Source organism: Schistocerca cancellata, chromosome 6 (assembly GCF_023864275.1).
Source record: "Schistocerca cancellata isolate TAMUIC-IGC-003103 chromosome 6, iqSchCanc2.1, whole genome shotgun sequence".
Taxonomy (NCBI): Eukaryota; Metazoa; Arthropoda; class Insecta; order Orthoptera; family Acrididae; genus Schistocerca; species Schistocerca cancellata.
The window spans coordinates 523974111-523994017 of record NC_064631.1 but is presented as its reverse complement, the minus strand read 5'-3'; positions in this window follow the sequence as shown (position 1 = coordinate 523994017).

Sequence of the window (19907 nt, the reverse complement as noted above, 5' to 3'; positions counted from 1 at the left end):
TCAGATATTCATAGGCGCTTGCAGAATGTCTTCGGTGATCTGGCAGTGGACAAAAGCACGGTGAGTCGTTGGGCAAAGCGTGTGTCATCATCGCCGCAAGGTCAAGCAAGACTGTCTGATCTCCCGCGTGCGGGCCGGCCGTGCACAGCTGTGACTCCTGCAATGGCGGAGCGTGCGAACACACTCGTTCGAGATGATCGACGGATCACCATCAAACAACTCAGTGCTCAACTTGACATCTCTTTTGGTAGTGTTGTCACAATTGTTCACCAGTTGGGATATTCAAAGGTTTGTTCCCGCTGGGTCCCTCGTTGTCTAACCGAACACCATAAAGAGCAAAGGAGAGCCATCTGTGCGGAATTGCTTGCTCGTCATGTGGCTGAGGGTGACAATTTCTTGTCAAAGATTGTTACAGGCGATGAAATATGGGTTCATCACTTTGAACCTGAAACAAAACGGCAATCAATGGAGTGGCGCCACACCCACTCCCCTACCAAGAAAAAGATTAAAGCCATACCCTCAGCCGGTAAAGTCATGGTTACAGTCTTCTGGGACGCTGAAGGGGTTATTCTGTTCGATGTCCTTCCCCATGGTCAAACGATCAACTCTGAAGTGTATTGTGCTACTCTTCAGAAATTGAAGAAACGACTTCAGCGTGTTCGTAGGCACAAAAATCTGAACGAACTTCTCCTTCTTCATGACAACGCAAGACCTCACACAAGTCTTCGCACCCGAGAGGAGCTCACAAAACTTCAGTGGACTGTTCTTCCTCATGCACCCTACAGCCCCGATCTCGCACTGTCGGATTTCCATATGTTTGGCCCAATGAAGGACGCAATCCGTGGGAGGCACTACGCGGATGATGAAGAAGTTATTGATGCAGTACGACGTTGGCTCCGACATCGACCAGTGGAATGGTACCGTGCAGGCATACAGGCCCTCATTTCAAGGTGGCGTAAGGCCGTAGCATTGAATGGAGATTACGTTGAAAAATAGTGTTGTGTAGCTAAAAGATTGGGGAATAACCTGGTGTATTTCAATGCTGAATAAAACAACCCCTGTTTCAGAAAAAAATGTGTTGCATTACTTATTGAACTGCCCTCGTACATTCCGTGAGGACAGCACTTTCACTGAGCCTATGCGACAAACTACATTGTCCATTCTTAGCAACTTTTTCTCGTGACAGGTTTGTTTCTGGTCCACCAGCGATGCACACGCTATCGCTTTGCAATTAGAATTCTTTCGCTGGCATAGTTCGCTTAAAATAATTTGTAAAATTCAAATTATTTACACATTTCTTTCGTGATCCTGAATGTGTACTAACATTGGTTTAGCAAATTGTTCTGCAACAAATGTTTGTAACACTCTTGCTCTTGATGTTTGCTTCCTTGCTATGTGCTAACTGACTTTTTAGTGCCTCTACTCCCTACAGTAGCAAGTAAAAAAGGAATAATGATTAGAGTTGTACGTCCAATTAACGACGAAATCGTTAGATACGGCGCTCTATGGAAAGTAAAACATTGACTGTTACGTAAATCGATCACAATAGTTACTACGCCGGTTCTAGTCCATCACATAAAGTCACAAGCCAGTTAACATCTGCACATGTCAGCAGTGCTCTACCTCTAAAAATGCCTCTAGTACTGCGACTTTCGTGATCTTACTAAATCATTTTGTTCATTATATCGTTATTGCTACAGTAACTTTCCAGTGGTCAGTTCATTTTTAGGATACTTACTACCTTAACATTTATAGATATAGCAATATCTGTTGTTCCTATGAATAAGTGACAGTTTTTGTTACTTGTTTACTTCGTACACTGTCCTAATTTAATAGTGTTTCTACACATTGCTTTTGTTGTCTGCAAATTTTCCCGAACTGGATAAAGTATTGTACATTTCGGAACTAATTCTCCGGTTTCGTGAATTTAAAGAAGACCTTTAGCATTCTGAGAAGTCGCTCATAGTTCTTACTTTAGCATTTTGGTTAAATTTAGCGGACTGTTCAACAAGAACATATATGTACCAGGTTTGAGAAATTGTCGCGCGGAGTGGCCGCACGGTTTGAAGCGCCATGTCACGGATTGCGCGGCCCCTCCCGCCGCACTTTCGAGTCCTTCCTCGGGCATGGGTGTGTGTGTTATTCTTAGCATAAGTTAGTTTAAGTAGTGTGTAAGTCTAGGGACTGATGACTCAGCAGTTTGGTCCCTTGGGAATTCACACACATTTGAACATTTTTTGAGATGTTAATCACTTTTTCTCATTGTCAGTAGAAGACTGGAAAAACTGAGAGACGTCATATGATATTGGAATCTGCCTCCATAACCGAGTACACAGTGCAGCAGATTGACATACCGAGGACCCGCATTCGATACCCGGTACTGCCAGGGTTTCCTTTGTGGGAGGACTGGAGCGGATTGCACTCAGCCTCTTGATGCCAGCTGAGCTACTTGACCGAGTAGTAGCGGCTCCTAACAATGAATACTGACAACAGAAGAGAGAGTGGTTTTTTGACCCCATTCCACTCCCCACCGCTTCCAGTGACGCCAATGGCGAAGAATGACACGGTGGTCGGTTGGTACCGATGGACCTCGCTAGATTTATACAGTGTGTCGCAGTAGAAGCAGCCAGTAAGTATTCTGGGATATGACAGGAACGATCATTCGAAGCAAAGATGTCTAGTGAACAAGGCCTCTAAAATACACTGAAGGAAAAAATCGCATTACCAAAAAGTCGTTAATGTAAAGTAATCATATTTCGGAAATACATTTGACCAGGTAACAAATTTACGTTATTAACATTGCAAGGTCACAGTCTAATGTTAGCGTGAGGTAAGTCATCACAATTGTTAAATGCTGGTACATTAATACCATGTGTAGCCGTAAGAATGTTGAATGCAATTCTGCAGATGCGCACGCATTGTGTTGTAGAGATACCGGATCACATTTGGTGGGGTTTATTTCCATTTTTAAGCACTTGGACGGTCAATACAGGGGCCGTTGTTGCTGGTTGTGGTTGACTCTGGATTCATTATCCGATGATGTTCCATACGTGCTCCGTTAGACGTAGATTTGGTGATCGAGCAGGCCAAGGCAACATGTCGAAACCCTGTGCTAAGGTCTTATGGGGCCAAATTGCTGAGGTCACCAGTCCTTAAGCTTAGACACTACTTAATCAAACTTAAACTATCTTACGCTAAGGAGGACACACACACCCATGCCCGAGGGAGGACTCGAACCTCCGACGGGGGGAGCCTCGTGGACGTTGACAAGACGCCCAGACCGTGCGCGGCTACCCCGCGCGGTCGCAAACTACACTTCACAATGCTGTTGAAATGCAGTACGATGCGCCTGAGCCATACTCCTAATACGATGGTCCTTCCTTTCGGTAGCACCACGTGGAAATCCTGAGCCCGGTCTTCTTGCGACCGTATATTCTTGTTACCACCGCTGCCAGTAGTCCTGTCAAGCCTTTCTACAGTATCGCAAAAGGAAAGACCAGCTCCTCATAGCGCTCTTACGCAATCTAGTTCAAACTCAGTGAGGTGTTGATATTGTGGCCATTGTCACCTTAAAGGCATTCTTGACTAACATCAAATGACCAGTTCCAGTTTCAAAGGCAACTAACGCTGACGACGGTTACAGCGCATGCTTGAAGGAAACCTGATGTTGCATCATCATAGTGGCGTTACTAGCGTCAGTCTGATGTGGCTGGCCCGAAATCTGAACAGGCATCATCTTTCAGACACATGTCTACCAAGTTTTGTTTATGTCACACAACTCTTTCTTGGTGTTGCTGTTGTTTTTTCATTCGGTGTATATTCCTTAAGAGTTATGAACAGATCTTCAGTGGAAGTGATTTGTCTCACAGCAGCAAAGGTGAATAAGTGCTCACAGCTCTTAAGGTATGCATTTTAGGAACCGTGTTTCCCAAACATTTTTGCTTTAGATGATACTTCCTGTAATATTCCTGAATACTGAACATTCCTCATGGGACAGCCTGTATAATATTAGACGGTTACTTCTCCCAGCTCCATTTGCGTTAGAATAGTTACTATCTCAAAAAATCCGTCTTTGCATATATTTCACATGAAGTTGTATATTCTTCTCTTTACTTGTCAATTTTTGTTTTCTTGATTGAATACTTGTTCCTTTGACTGCAAGCGTTCTTCAGGAAGACTGCTCGCTCACATTTTGTATGGATGAAGAAGCTTTTATCTACCACAACTATTATCAAAATTATTTTGGAGAACTCAGAAATATGTGAAACAATGTCTTTAGGGTTTTGTTTCACCTCTTTAGATCATTACATTTTTCGTATCGATATACCCTTCTTCTCAACTAGCATGACATGAAGTTATGAAATACCACATGATGTAAGTTTGAGTATAAGAAAACATCTTTTTGAATATCAAGTTTCGCCGTGAAGAACCATTATTCGGCTTAAATGGACGTCTAGCTGACTGCGTAACAATCCGTCTTGGAGCAGCGATATTAGAAGTGGCAGCCGTAATTTTATGATGACATTCAACACGACTCGGAGACTGCCGCCACTTCCACACAATAGCGGCGAGTCCGTAACAGGCAGTTTTACCTGGTGACGGGTGACGCTCCCTGCATTTTTTTTAATGCAAATAGGCGACTAGGTAGGTACGGGATCGGACAGTTGCTGACATCACCGCTGATGTCACAGTGATGTCACAGGGCGTCAACCTTTAGTGAGGAGATGGCGGCATTCAGATCCACCGCCAGGAAGAAAGAGATAGTCGCCGAGGAGGTGTCCTCCATAGCAGGCTTTTGGGAAAGTTATATTATCTACGCTAATTCCTTGAATACAAAAGTTAATCACATTCAGATATATGTTCTAGTGATGCTACTATACTTGCAGTGTTTCTACTCATGTCGTCGAAAAATGCTCAACATTCATAATGCAAATCAATTTACGTTAATTGGAAAGCAACTACGAAAACAGTTAACAACCATATCATGTTTAGCACTACCGTATTCCTTGTCAAGGTCGATAAATGTATATATCGGGACTGTACTCTCTGCAAAGGTAACCTATTCAAATCTGGCTGACAGAGAACATTAGTAATGTACGCCTGCAAGGGATGGAGAGCTGTTGATTGTAGATGCATAAGCTTTTTAGACTGTTGTATGGAATAAAGGAATTACTCGCTACTGACCTGAAGCTATTTTATGTTTGGTTCTGGAACAATACATAAACGTAGTTTTGTATGAGCGTGTAATGGTAGAAGTGTGTCGACGATGAAATTGGCGAAGTGTCCACCATACGTAAATTACAAACGACACTACCATTCTTGGGCAACGTTCTAGACAAGGAACACGATAACCAATTGAAAGACACATGGGAGGCCAATTTTTATAATTTTTACGTATTTTAGACGACTTTACATCAAGATTAAAATCTCTGATAATAATGCAAATGCGGCTGCGGTGTAGCGATGACACCGGTGGTTCATGAAATTACGATCACGATGGAGATGGAATGATGAATATGACTGTGGGGATCTGTGGAATTGGAGGTAACGACTAAAAGTCAGTGAGGTGGCGGAAGGAGAAGGGAAGGAAGCGGATGTTGCGAGGTGGAGCGTTTTGACTGGGGCTGACAAGACGGTTATATGTCGCGAACGATGATATGGTTGGGTAAAGGCAGTTGGATAAAGTTCCGGCAGGAGGTGATGAATGAGACATGAATGTGCGTGGAAGGTAGGTTTTGAATGTAGTGGCGCAGCAGCGTACTTGGATCAGTGATTGGTGGGTGGGACATTTGGTGCAGGAACTGTTCTTTACGATGATTTTATTGGGTCCGAAGGTCTCCCAAGATGATAAGAAAGTGTAGTTTTCGGAATTTGTGGTGACACCAAAACTGACAACTTTGCCTGAGCACCTCGACTGGGTGACGGCCTCACAGACCGATTAGGGGACCGCCGAAGTGTGTTCTGTATAAAGGAAAACTCACAACTGATATTTAATTACTTCTTTCGTTTGGAAAAGTCCCTTCAGATACCCACATCGCAGCCTGTTATGGCTAGGAGCCAATCTCGCCCTGAACACATCATGTACTGGATCCGAGCAGCTTATAGTGTGTAAAAGCCCGTTGTTCAGCAGTCTTAGCATTTCGTGAAACAAATTATTTATTGTTGCATGGGGGCTTAATTAAATATATATATATATATATATATATATATATATATACAATGCAAATATTTTTTTTGTAGCTGTCTGTCCGATTACGCAAGTCTCGTTAACGGCTGGCCCTGACTAGTTTTAGTACGCAATCTGACTGCTTAGAATGACAACAAAGAATGTAAGAAAATTTTCGTTAACACAGTTAATTAATTAAGTCCCCAGCAACTATAAAACCTACGAAACCAACAAAGCACAAGTGTAGCTGTTCTGTATGTGGTAGTATGACTCAACGCACATCTGGCACGGTTCTTCTTCAACAAGACAAGAATTTTTAAATACCAATTATACTGATGTGATAAAAGAAAATTAGAAATACTATAATTGTGCAAGAAAACCAAAATTACACTTTAATACAAGAACACAAACCAGATGCTTTGTTGACTGAACCTGTAATGATGCATTATTTAGGTCACTGAAATAATGAGAGAGAAAAATAAAAGTAGTTTGTTACCTTAATTTATATTGAAGAAATGCACTCTGATCATTACAATGTCTCCATTAGAATAACATCTGCTATCTCTCCCATCAAACCACTGCATAAAATATGGAACAACATTCTCCACTACCACATCTCACTCTGACTTCACGACAAGCAGTGTCCACCACAACTTCTCGGCAAGCACTGCTTGCCGCTACGTCTCAATAAGCACTGCCAGTGGAGGCGGCGGAACAATACTCTCTGGCGCGATCTTTGGCGCTGTGGCTCAGTGTAGCCACCTTTCATTGTCATTCATCACTGTTAATATTTGTTAACATAATCCACGGATTTTGAATTGTATTTACAGGCATTTCAGTGCTTTAGACGCTTTGGCATGTTACCGCATGTATTCACATCAGCTGCACAGTAATTTCCCGAGTCAACGTATACCTACCATCTCTCACCTCCTTCTCCAGACAAAATACAACAATATATGAGAATCTCATTTCCAAGAAGAGACAAAAACCGTTTTACAACAGCAGTAGCATTAGAATATCTGTTTCAGCTTCGTTCTTATGTTTAGACATCTATTGAGGCACATTACGCCCAGTATTTCTGTTAAATGTTTATTTGTCTAATTGTTACTGCATAAATAAGAATGGTTTTGTTACCTTTTTGCAGAAAACTGTGTTAAGTTTGGTAACTGTTGTTCTCGATTTCCTGTTGGTGATTCACAGCATTCATCCGATGTACCAAACTACATAAGTTAATTAAAAACTCACAGTGAACATAAAAAATATCAGACACCGCCTTACAACATACAGTATCATGTAAACAAATGTCGATCATGCTGCGTGTGACATCATTACCAAGACCAGCAAGACTGGCTGTCGGGATCTGGTTCTTCTTGTAAACAAAATGTGACTGGATTTGGTACTCTTCGCCGTGAACAGCAAGTCTTAAGGTGTAATATATAACAGACAAAGTACTTTTTGGCATACGTAGCACTTCGTAATGGTTCTAAGTAGTGTTGCCACCTATTATTTCATTTTCCAATTTTTCGGCTTTGGTGGCTTCTGGAAATGAGTTCCTCATATGCGCTGTCTGTTCTCTCTGACATGTCCGAAAGAACAGACACCGTTTTCGGACCTGATCGAAGGAACAGACACCACGGTATATAATTAAGGCAAGCACGACGAGTTGATCACTTCAGTGCGAATGCACAACCCACTCGAACTGTTACGGGAATCAGCGAAATGCCGCGAGTAATGAAGAGAATCGGCAATGGGCTGCTAAGTTGGGAATTAGAGTTTAACGGAAGGCGCGCCAGAGTAGTCCATCCAGTTGCGATGACTACTGTACCAGTATGGTGACCGGTCAGTGCGGGACCGAATCCCGGTTCGGCACCATTGTTCAGCTATCCTCACCGATTGTTGGCAGCCAGTGTCATTAATTCACGTGTGTGTTGAAAAACTAACGAGGTTAAAAATATAATTTTACATTTTAATCACGCTGTGCAAAATTGCAAGTACAAACCGCTGTTATACGAGGGTAATCCCAAAAGCAAGGTCTAATATTTTTTTTTATAAGTACGTAGACCTGTTTATTTGTACAGTGGGTTACATCAGTTTACAACTTGAACATTTAGCTATTTTTTGATATAATCACCGTTTCTGTCAATGCTTTTTTGTAGACACTGTGCCAGTTTTTGTATGCCCATGTCATACCAGCTCGCCGCCATGCTGTTTAGAGAGTTATGAACCTCTTCTTTTACCTCGTCGTCGGAGCTGAATCGCTGAGACCACAATTAACGCTGACAGGTACTGTGAGACTCTGAAAAAACTCGAACGGGCAATTCAGAGCCGGAGAAGAGAAATGTTGAGCAAGGGCGTACACTTTCTCCATGACAACCCTCGCCCACACATCGCTTGGCAAACCGTTGCTCTCCTGCAACAGTTTCAGTTGAACATAGTCAGCCACCCACCCTATAGTCCTGACATGGTGCCCCGTGACTATCTTCTGTTCCCTAGGTTAAAAGAACATTTGGCCGGAAAGTGATTCAGCATCGACGACGAGGTGAAAGAAGAGGTTCATAACTTTCTGAACAGCATGGCGGCGAGCTGGTATGACATGTGCACACCAAAACTGCCACAGCGTCTACAAAAATGAGTCGACAGATGTGGTCATTATATCGAAAAATAGCTAAATGTTCAAGCTGGAAACTGATGTAAATCATTGTAGAAATAAGCAGGTCAATGTACTTATAAAAAATAGGAGATCTTACTTTTGGGATTACCCTCTTTGGTGTAATATTTTTCATTAGCATTTCTAAAATAATATCGGGCAAAATGTTTGACGGCTTGCTTCAAGAATGAAAATAACCGACACTGTGGAAAGAGCGTCTTCGGCTTAAATGTAAATTAGTTGAGCGAATTATATTCATAATGGATGCTACTGAACTCTGTGACTGTTCCTTTATAGGGTGTAGAAACATCTCCGCTGCCAGTCGCAATAAAAGATAATTTATTTGTCACACAACTGGTTTTCGGTTTGTGCCATTCCTCATGTGTTTACACATTTGTGTACATGTTTACATTGCTGTAGATCACTCTCTCAATATTTTCGATAAATGCTGCCTTGCCACATACAGTTGTTTCACTTATATCGGTTTTGTCAGCAGGAAATAATTTTATTTGCATTCAAAGAGTCATCTCCAGCAATATAAATATGTACTTGAATGTGTAAACATCTGAGAATGGGCACACGCCCGAAGCAGGTCGTGTGACGAATAAATAATCTTTTATTGTGACTGGTAACGGAAATTTTCTACATCCTATAAATTAGCTGACCCGTTTAAATAACAACGACACCTGAGAGCAGACAGAAATAATTCCTGTTATTCTACACTCGGGTTCAGCGACACGCGGGAGCAGCATTACACGAGAACGAAGTGATCGCCGTTTGTTCTCTTGACGTTCGATCGAATCAGTTGGGATCGGGTGGTGGGTCGGCGTCCCTTCGGGGAAGACCAGCCAATGGCAGCGCGACGGCTCCGGAAGGAAGTCGTAAAGTGGCGTGCATTACGGCGCTGGGGGCGGAGGCGGCGGCGGCCGCGGGGGCGGGCCGGGCGCATCGCATTCCGCTGCCGGCGGCCGAACAAGAGGAGGCCCGTCCAGAGCCGTCCCCAGCGCTGGGACTTCCGGGGGTGCCGCTGCGTAATGTCTGCGAGAACCGATACTGCCGGGGCCTCTCCAGAGGAGTCGCTGCTTGCGTCAGATTCTGGGCTAAACTAACTGCGAAGCGTGAGGATCTGGGCTAAACTCAGTGCGAAAACATCATACGAAATACATCGGGCCCCAAGTGTAATATTTCTGCTTCGAGTAAGAGATATTAATTTAAAAATTGTTTACTAATGGGACTGATGGCAGCAGCAATATTGCACTCATGTTCAGAAAAAAGAGCACACCTTGAACGATTACAGATAGAAATTTCACATTCGGAGGACATGTACATTAGAATGTTCTGGAGAACATTAGCATTTGGTTCATGTCAGCCCTCGGATTCCAGGTCAACGTCGATATCACGACGCAACTCCACTGAGCCGTGGCGAACTTGCGCCAGTCTTATTTTGTTCATGTATCGTTGAGATCGATTGTGTTTGAGGTAAGCTATCTTTGCTTCTCGCGTGTCTTATCTTGCGGCTTCGCAGGCAAAGCGAGTGGGTTGTTAGCCTTCGACGGGTAACCCTCGAACCACGCGGCTGCTACAGTCGGAGGTTCGAATCCTACCTCGGGCATGGATGTGTGTGATGTCCTCAGGTTAGTTAGGTTTAAGTAGTTCTCAGTTCTAGGGGACTGGTGGCCTCAGATGTTAAGTCCCATAGTGCTCAGAGCCATTTGAACCTTTTTTTTTTTTTTTGTTTAATTGTGCCAGCGCCTTGGCTAGGACTGAAATGTCATCCGAGGTCTAGGCCTGGCAGTCTTTAAGAACCTGGCCATTACCGGAGTTGGTCACATATCCCCTTCCAAAGTTCAGTATTTTTCTTCTGTCAAGGCTGGTTAAGCTGGGAGATATATATTTTCTTTGTAACATGTTTGTATATGAACTTGTTTTCTTAAATATTACGGACTGGCAACTGGCTAAACCTTAAATTGCATAGCATCTGCTGAGTACCTTGCACAGCGTTTTCTAGTAATTTTTTTATTTAACATGTCTGAGTACGTAAACATTTATTTCTTTAAGATCATTGTCTCTGTTGTAGTTTTTTTTAATTGAGTGATTCTATCGTGTTATGTAATGGCATCTTAGTTTGGCACTAGTGCTCAAGTGTTATTAGGTCACCCTTTGTCTGTAATTGTTTCATTATATCTATTTTGGGGGAAGTCCTATATGGGAGTTTGAAGTTCTCAAGTTTTTCAGTTACCCCCTTCTCTTTTTCTTTTATCTAGTGGCTCGTCCACAATTTGTAATTGTCAATTTTGTTTTACAAAAATAATTGTTAGAGTACTGAGTACGTTTGGTTTCTAAGTGTACAGGGCTATTATAAATGATTGAAGCGATTTCATAAATTCACTGTAGCTCCATTAATTGACATATGGTCACGACACACTACAGATACGTAGAAAAACTCATAAAGTTTTGTTCGGCTGAAGCCGCACTTCAGGTTTCTGCCGTCAGAGCGCTCGAGAGCGCAGTGAGACAAAATGGCGACAGGAGCCGAGAAAGCGTATGTCGTGCTTGAAATGCACTCACATCGGTCAGTCATAACAGTGCAATGACACTTCAGGACGAAGTTCAACAAAGATCCACCAACTGCTAACTCCATTCGGCGATGGTATGCGCAGTGTAAAGCTTCTGGATGCCTCTGTAAGGGGAAATCAACGGGTCGGTCTGCAGTGAGCGAAGAAAAGGTTGAACGCGTGCGGGCATGTTTCACGCGTAGCCCGCGGAAAATTGGCTCATTCCAGAACTGGAGACCGACAGCGCCGACTTCATCTTTCAATAGGATGGTGCTCCACCGCACTTCCATCATGATGTTCGGCATTTCTTAAACAGGAGATTGGAAAACCGATGGATCGGTCGTGGTGGAGATCATGACCAGCAATTCATGTCATGGCCTCCACGCTCTCCCGACTTAACCCCATGCGATTTCTTTCTGTGGGGTTATGTGAAAGATTCAGTGTTTAAACCTCCTCTACCAAGAAACGTGCCAGAACTGCGAGCTCGCATGAACGATGCTTTCGAACTCATTGATGGGGACATGCTGCGCCGAGTGTGGGAGGAACTTGATTATCGGCTTGATGTCTGCCGAATCACTAAAGGGCCACATATCGAACATTTGTGAATGCCTAAAAAAACTTTCTGAGTTTTAGTATGTGTGTGCAAAGCATTGTGAAAATATCTCAAATAATAAAGTTTTTGTAGAGCTGTGAAATCACTTCAATCATTTGTAATAACCCTGTATTTTCAAAAGTTTTATCTACTGGCTCGTCCACAGTTTGTAATTCTCAGATTATTTTTTTAAAGGCGTAGTGACAATAAAGTATCTTAATTATAAAGTGTGACCACCAACCATGATTCCATCCCGCTTCCTCTTTTATGGTGTTTAAGATATGCTGTGCAAGTGTGGTACGACTAAGAAATCACGTGTCAACCACCTACAGGTAAAATGTGCCAGTGGCTTTCGTTGTAGCTGTAAACGGAAAGTAATGGATCAGTGTGACTTTGGCAGACGTGCAGGATGCCTCGCAGGATGCGTGAACCATACAGTCAAATCAGTGAGTTTAAAAGAGGGCGCATTACTAGCACGTAAGAATGTGATACCTCAATCCTGGAAACTGCTGCTCGTGCGGGACCAAGTGTTTCAGCATTACTACGAGTGTGTGCAGAATGGATCACGGAAGGCCGTAGAACACGACGAGATGTGTCAAGTCTCACCACCCAGCCGCCCCCCCCCCCCTCCGAGAAATTCACCTCATCCAATTAGCATTGCAGGACAGATATGTGCCCTCCTTGGCTCTGGCTCAACAGTGGAACAGTGAAGCACTTCGTAAAGTGTCAGGGGTGATACTCCCATCTTCGTTTACTACGCCATGGGCTATGTGCACGTCATCCTCTTCCCTGCCTACCTTTGCGATGGTGTACGGAATGACATCACTGAGGACAGTAATGGCACCAGACAGCATTTTCGGATGAATGCAGTTTGTTTGAAAATGACGGTCACATTTTGGTTCACAGCAGGCAGGGAAGCGACATCACAGTGACTGCATTGGCCCAAGACATGCAGCGCCGTCTCAGTGCCGTATGGTGCGAGCTGCTGCAGGTTACACCCACAAATCACATTTGGTGCGTGTCCAAGGCCGTGTAGCCAGCATGACTTACGTGAATGACATCTTGCAATTCGTAGCCGTACCCTTTCTGCACAACACCTCGGGCGCCATTTTTCACCACGACAGTGCACGACCACATGTTGCTGCACGAACAATTTCCTTCGTGGTGTCACAAGATGTCCGCCTTTAGTCTTGACCGGGCTGATCACCAGACTTGTCACCAAACGAAAATGTGTGGAATATGGTGAACCGACGTTGGCAGCGCTGTGACCCAATGCCAACAACCACACATGAACTTTGGAACCAGGTGAATGCAGCATGAGTGGCTATACCACAGGACGCCATTCGCTTCTCATTCGTGTCGATGCCATCTTGCGTGGAACATGTTACCAGAGCCCATAGCGGACCTGGTGCCTACTAGGCAACAGGACACATCCTGACACGAAGTGACTGAAATGATAATCATTTCTGTAGAACATAGTAATGCACATGAACGTCCTAGCCGGCCGAAGTGGCCGCGCGGTTCTGGCGCTGCAGTCTGGAACCGCGAGACCGCTACGGTCGCAGGTTCGAATCCTGCCTCGGGCATGGATGTGTGTGATGTCCTTAGGTTAGTTAGGTTTAACTAGTTCTAAGTTCTAGGGGGCTAATGACCTCAGCAGTTGAGTCCCATAGTGCTCAGAGTCATTTGAACCATGAATGTCCTATCTCTAGTCGTTCAAGGTGTTCCGTTTTTTTTATGAACATGAGTACAGGTATATAAGGAAGACGAGACATTGTGATAAAGAAAATGAAATGAAATTATGACTATGTTTAAAAATCGGTGTAGCTGATTTTTGTTGTCAGTCATTAATAGAGTGATACTAGACTGTGTATCGTTATCAAAGTTTTAATCGCCAATTCTGGCGCGTATAAAAATGTGTACAAGAAATTGTAATCGAACTTCGTAAAGCATGAAAAGGCTATGAAGACAGGTTCTGTGATTCAGCATGCAAATTTTCATGTTGTTGTTGTTGTTGTTATTGTGGTCTTCAGTCCAGAGACTGATTGGGTGGAGCTCTCCATGCTACTCTATCCTGTGCAAGCTTCTTCATCTCGAAGTAACTACTGCGCCGTACTTCCTTCTGAATCTGTTTAGTGTATTCATCTCTTGGTCTCTCTCTACGATTTTCATCCTGCGCGCTGCCCTCCAGTACTAACTTGGTGATCCCTTGAGGCCTCGGAACATATCCTACCAACCGATCCCTTCTTCTAGTCAAGTTTTGGCACAAATTCCTGTTCTCCTCAATTCTATTCAGTATCTCCTCATCAGTTACGTGATCTACCCATCTAATTTTCGGATTTCTTCTGTAGCACCATATTTCGAAAGCTTCTATTCTCTTCTTGCCTAAACTATTTATCGTCCATGTTTTACCCCATATATGGCTACACTCCGTGCAAGTCTACATTTTATACCCTCTAGTTCGACCATCATCAGTTATTTTTCTCCCTAAGTAGCAAAACTCATCTACTACTTGAAATGTCTCATTTCCTAATCTAATTCCCTCAGCATCACCTGATTTAATTATTAATTTGGATATTTGTGGTAAGTTCCTAGGGGAGCAAACTGCTGAGGTCATCGGTCCCTAGGCTTACACACTACTTAATGTAACGTAAACTAGCTTAACGCTAAGGACAACACACACACGCTTTCCCGAGGGAGGACTCGAACCTCCGACGGGAGCGAGCCGCGCGAACCGTGGCAAGGGCCCGAGACCGCGCGGCATTAATTAGACAACATTCCATTATCCTCGTTTTGCTTTTGTTGATGTTAATCTTATATCCTCTTTTGGAGACACTGTCCATTCCGTTCAACTACTCTTCCAGATCCTTTGCTGTGTCTGACAGAATTACAATGTCACTGGCAAACTTCCAAGTTTTTATTCCTTCTCCATGGATTTTAATTCCTACTCAGAATTTTTCTTTTGTGTCGTTTACTGCTTGCGCAATATATAGACTGAACAGCATCGTGATAGGCTTCAATCCTGTGTCCCTCCCTTCTCAACCATTGCTTCTCTTTCATGCCCCTGAACCCTTATAACTGCTTTCTGTACAAATTGTAAATAGATTTTCGCTCCCTGTATTTTATCCCTGCCATCTTCAGAATTTGAAAAAAAAAATTCCAGTCAACATTTTCAAAAGCTTTCTCTATGTCTAGAAATGCTAGAAACGTAGGTTTGTTTTGCCTTAATCTATCTTCTAAGGTAAGTTGTCAATATTACCTCACGTGTTACAACATTTCTTTGGAATCCAAAGTGATCTTCCCCTTGGTCAGCTTCTACCAGTTTTCCATTCGTCTGTAAAGAATTCGTGCTAGTATGTTGCAGTTGTGACTTATTAAACTGATAGTTCGGTACAAATATGCGTGTATGGCATTAAGTTGGGAAGACTTCCACATTGCCTCGTCTCAGACTGTGACTGAAACACAGAAATACGGGTTGGGACAAGGTGGATGCAATGAATTATGTTTAATAGTATTATTTGATAACTTAGCTGATACATTGTTACAAAATATACATTCGTAAAAAAAATACAGCACGTCCAATCAAAGAGAGTCCAATGGACCTGCTGAAGTGGTAACACTGGTTCTCGACAGATCCCCGAAGTTAAGTGTTGTCGGGCTTGGCTAGTACTTGGGTGAGAGGCCGCCTGAGTCTCCAAACGTCGTTGGCAAGTGGGGTGCACTCGGTCCTTGTGAGGACAATTGGGCAACTACTTGATTGAGAAGTAGCGGCTCCGGTAACAAAAGCTGACAATGGCCGGGAGAGTGGTATCCTGACCACATGCCCCTTCATATCGGCATCCAGTGACGCCATCGGGTGAGGATGACACGGCGGTCGGTCGGTACCAGCGGGTCTTCCGAGGCCTGTTCCGACGGAGTTCTATAAAAGTGTGGTCTACATCAGAAGTTAAGACAGGAGAGAGTGAGTGAGGGATCGGGACAAGATGCCTCCCTACACAAGCTAGAAGCATTTGTTTCGACACGGATTGACATCTGAAGAGTCACAGATTACTTTCACACAAATGTGGCACTGTGTTGTGTCTTTCCACCTGTGGAGCGGTCGGTCATCCAATTAATTTAGAGAAAGGGCAATCGTAGAAACCGAGAACTAGTTGCCACAAAAAGTCTGCAGCAGTGGCCGACGAAGCCCATAGGTGGCCCGGGCAGCGAAATTAAATGAGGCTTAGAAACTGATGTATTGGCAGTACACATTTTGTAAAATGTTTATATTGTAGATGCAATAGTTGAGGAAAACGTCAAATATTAATAATGGGTGTACTCAAAGCTTTATTAATGGATTGGTGCGTAAGGTCGTAGCGTTTTTCTGTAAGTTTAATAAACGCAACAGATACACGTAACAATGACTTTAGTCATCAATAATATATTCTCTTTCACTGTTTACAACAGTATGCTTCTCGGTGTGGCCGAGCGGTTCTAGGCGTTTCAGTCTGGAACCGCGCGCCCGCTACGGCCGCAGGTTCGAATCCTGCCTCGGGCATGGATGTGTGTGATGTCCTTAGGTTAGTTAGGTTTAAGTAGTTCTAAGTTCTAGGGTACTGATGACCTCAGATATTAAGTCCCATAGTGCTCGGAGCCATTAGAACCATTTTTTTCTGTTTCCCGATTCTGTGACTATAGAAATCACGTGGTTTTGAGACGAAGAATTTATTGAGAAATGTTCGGGCGCATTTTCTTCCTGAAACGAAGTTCCTTGAAGGTTGTTCGATAGAGAGCGTAAAAGTTGATCATCTGACGGCGCGTGGTCAATAAAGGGGGTGCGGAATGAATTTGTAGACCAACCCCTGTCTATCAAAATGCGGGAATTTTATCGTGGAGTAGCATCACTTTACGGAGTTTTCCTGGTCGTTGTTCCTGGACTGAGGCAGCAAGACGTATCCGTTCTTGACAATAAATGTCAGCAGTGATGGTTACATCTTGGGGAAGCAATCCGTTGTATGCCACTCCATCGCTGTTCCACCAGATGCAAATCACTAGCTTTTGTGGATACACGCACGTCTTTGTACAGCGGACTCCTGCTTTATTATTTTGGCTCGGCCATTCATTCCTTTCCTTTACGGTAGCACAAAGAGATCATTTCTCGTCACCAGTAACGATACTGGATTGTTCTTCACGAGCCAGCAGACGACGACCAAGCAGAGATACTATATGACCACCCACTGGTTTTTGTAATTCAGGCTTAGAGCATGCGGTACCCATACATACGATTTTTCTACCTAGCCCATTGCATGCAAATGTCGCACGATGGTGCAATGATCACAGTTCATCACATTTGTCAATTCTCGAGTACACTGTCTGCATCATCGTGGATTAATGCAATTAAACGATCTTCATCAATCCCGAAGGTCTTCCTGAACGTGGAGAGCCACTAAACCTAAAATCGAGAAAATTATTTTCTTGCCGAGCTTTGTCTAACGGCATTATCCCGTTATAGGACACAAATATTTCCGGGTGCCTCTGCCGCTGTCACCCCATGTATTGGACTCGAACAGAAGAATATGTCAGAAATGTTCCAATTTCTCCACTTCGCACTCAGTTTTCTAGCATCCATAGCCCTACATCCAGATAGAAATAAACAACGTGTAAACTGTAATAGTTACAGTGAACTACAACTAGGAAATAACAATCGAAAAAGGAAGTGATAGCAGCAGGAATACGAACATTCAAAACAAAAACACTACAAACTTATGTATCAACCCATTACACGTTTCAACGTATAGGTGAGAAACTTGGAAATAAGAATCATCATTTAGCACAGAAACGATCAAGTAGTGTGCAAATAAAGAAAAAGAATAGAATAAGGAGATTACCCTCCATTTCATACGTCTGGCAGCAAAGCTCGTATAGCTATGTCATAAGTTAGTTTCGTAACTTTAGTATGAGATAGTATTATTGACATTATTATAATAAGTGCTTTCGTGCCTTTATTTTATTGAAATTTTCTATAACCACCCTAAAATCTATTTCATTTGTAACTTTTCTTTTGATTGATGAAATGAGCGGACTGGCACGTAGCTCTTGATTCATACTAGAGCGAAGATAATTTTTTATCTATTTCAGTTTAGAAAAAAAAAATTTCGCGCATGATGCGACTGAGAAACGAAAGGTCCAGAAGTTTTGAGTTATGAGTTATGTAAGGATATTGATTGACTGATGTTCCATTTAATTAGACTAAAATATTCCTTGGGCGTCCAGTTAGCATCAACGTACACTCTCGTATTGGTTGCAAGAAGACCGCTACGATATCTATTAATGTTTTGCAGCACTTGCTTATTGTCGAACTCAACGTAAATTTCTACCACATTCTTCAGTGCTACAGCCAGAGCGTCTCTGGAAACTTATACCAGAATTTTGTTTCAATAATTTGGAACATTTTTGTGAGTTCCCTCATGGCCGTGTGTCGCTGTGGCAATTCTTGCATAAATTGGTACATGCGTCCAAACACCGATCGACGAACTTCTTCTTGAATCGATAATCTAGCGTCATGGGACAGTTCACCCGGCATTGTTTAATTTGCTTTTCGTCTTACTCGTCAGACACTATTAATGTCTACGTCATTGCATTTTTAGTGCCAAAAGTAACACCATTGTTTATAACTGTACTACGTTCGGCCACTAAAAATTCATTCATGGTTTTTAATTTGTCAAGTCATTTATCCAAAGTCATTTTTGGAGACTGTACATATTACTGGGCTACATTTGATTCCTCTAGTATCGTGTGCCGCAAGTTGGTGTAGGTGAAAAAGGTAAAATCACATATAGCAGGAAGAAGCTGCCTTGTTGCAGTTCCAGTACCAAGGTTTGCCTTTGTTGGATCTTGCACAGCTTCGAGAGTGCTCACCTTTTTTTTTCCTTTATTGATTTTCAATTCCCCCCGAAGGGGGCGGGCTGGCAGCAGCTTAGTACGCTGCTCTACAGCCTACAGACCTTTTTTTTTAAAACGGAAGAAGAAAAGAAACAAGAAAAAAAGATAAAACGGTGACGTAAATTGTAAAATGAATGAATAATGCGGAAAGTTAAATCAGAAAGCAAAAGGGGTTGGCAATGTTAATAAAAGACACAGGAATCAGACAAGTAACATTGTACACACACAATTAAGAAACATGGTGATAGTCTGGTTTCTGTTCGCAAGAGATAAAAAGCACACCCAGCGACAGTATGATGGCTGTTCGCAACACTTCCCACAAAACACAACACAGAACACTCACTGTAAAACACTGCACGAAAATGGCGGCACAATGATGACACTCCCGAGCCAAAGGCAGATGGGGGGGGGGGACCTGGAGGAGGGGGAAGAACAAGGAGGGAGGAAGGACAAAAAACGAAAAGGGGGGGGAACCAAGGAGGGAGAGGACTAACAAAGGGGGAGAGGGGCAGGGCAGATGCGAGAGAGAATGAGAGGAGGCAGAGGAGGGAAATGGTAAAGGGCTCAGGGGAGAGAAGGGGGCAGAGAGAGGGGAGGTGGGGAATAAACAGGATGGAAGGGGGGGAGAGGGAGCCCGGGAAAAGGACAGTGGAAAGGAGGGGGAGTGAAGATCAGAGTTGATAGGAGGGATAAATGGAGGGAGAGAGGGCATCATCCGGGAGAGGGAGTTGATGGAAGCCACCTTGGGAAAGGAGATGAAGGCTGTAGAGATGGAGGGTAGGGGGGAGACAACAGTGAAGACATGGCAGGGGGCGGGGATGGGAGAGGAAAAAGAGCAACCAGGGGGTGAGGGGGATCAAGGCGGCGGGAGGTGTAGAGGATGTGGATATGTTTGAGGAATAGGAGCAGGTGGGGGAAAGGAATGAGATCATAGAGGATCCGCATGGGGGACGGGAGGCGTATACGGAAGGCGAGGCGGAGTGCATGATGCTCAAGGATCTGGAGGGACTTACAGAATTTGGGGAG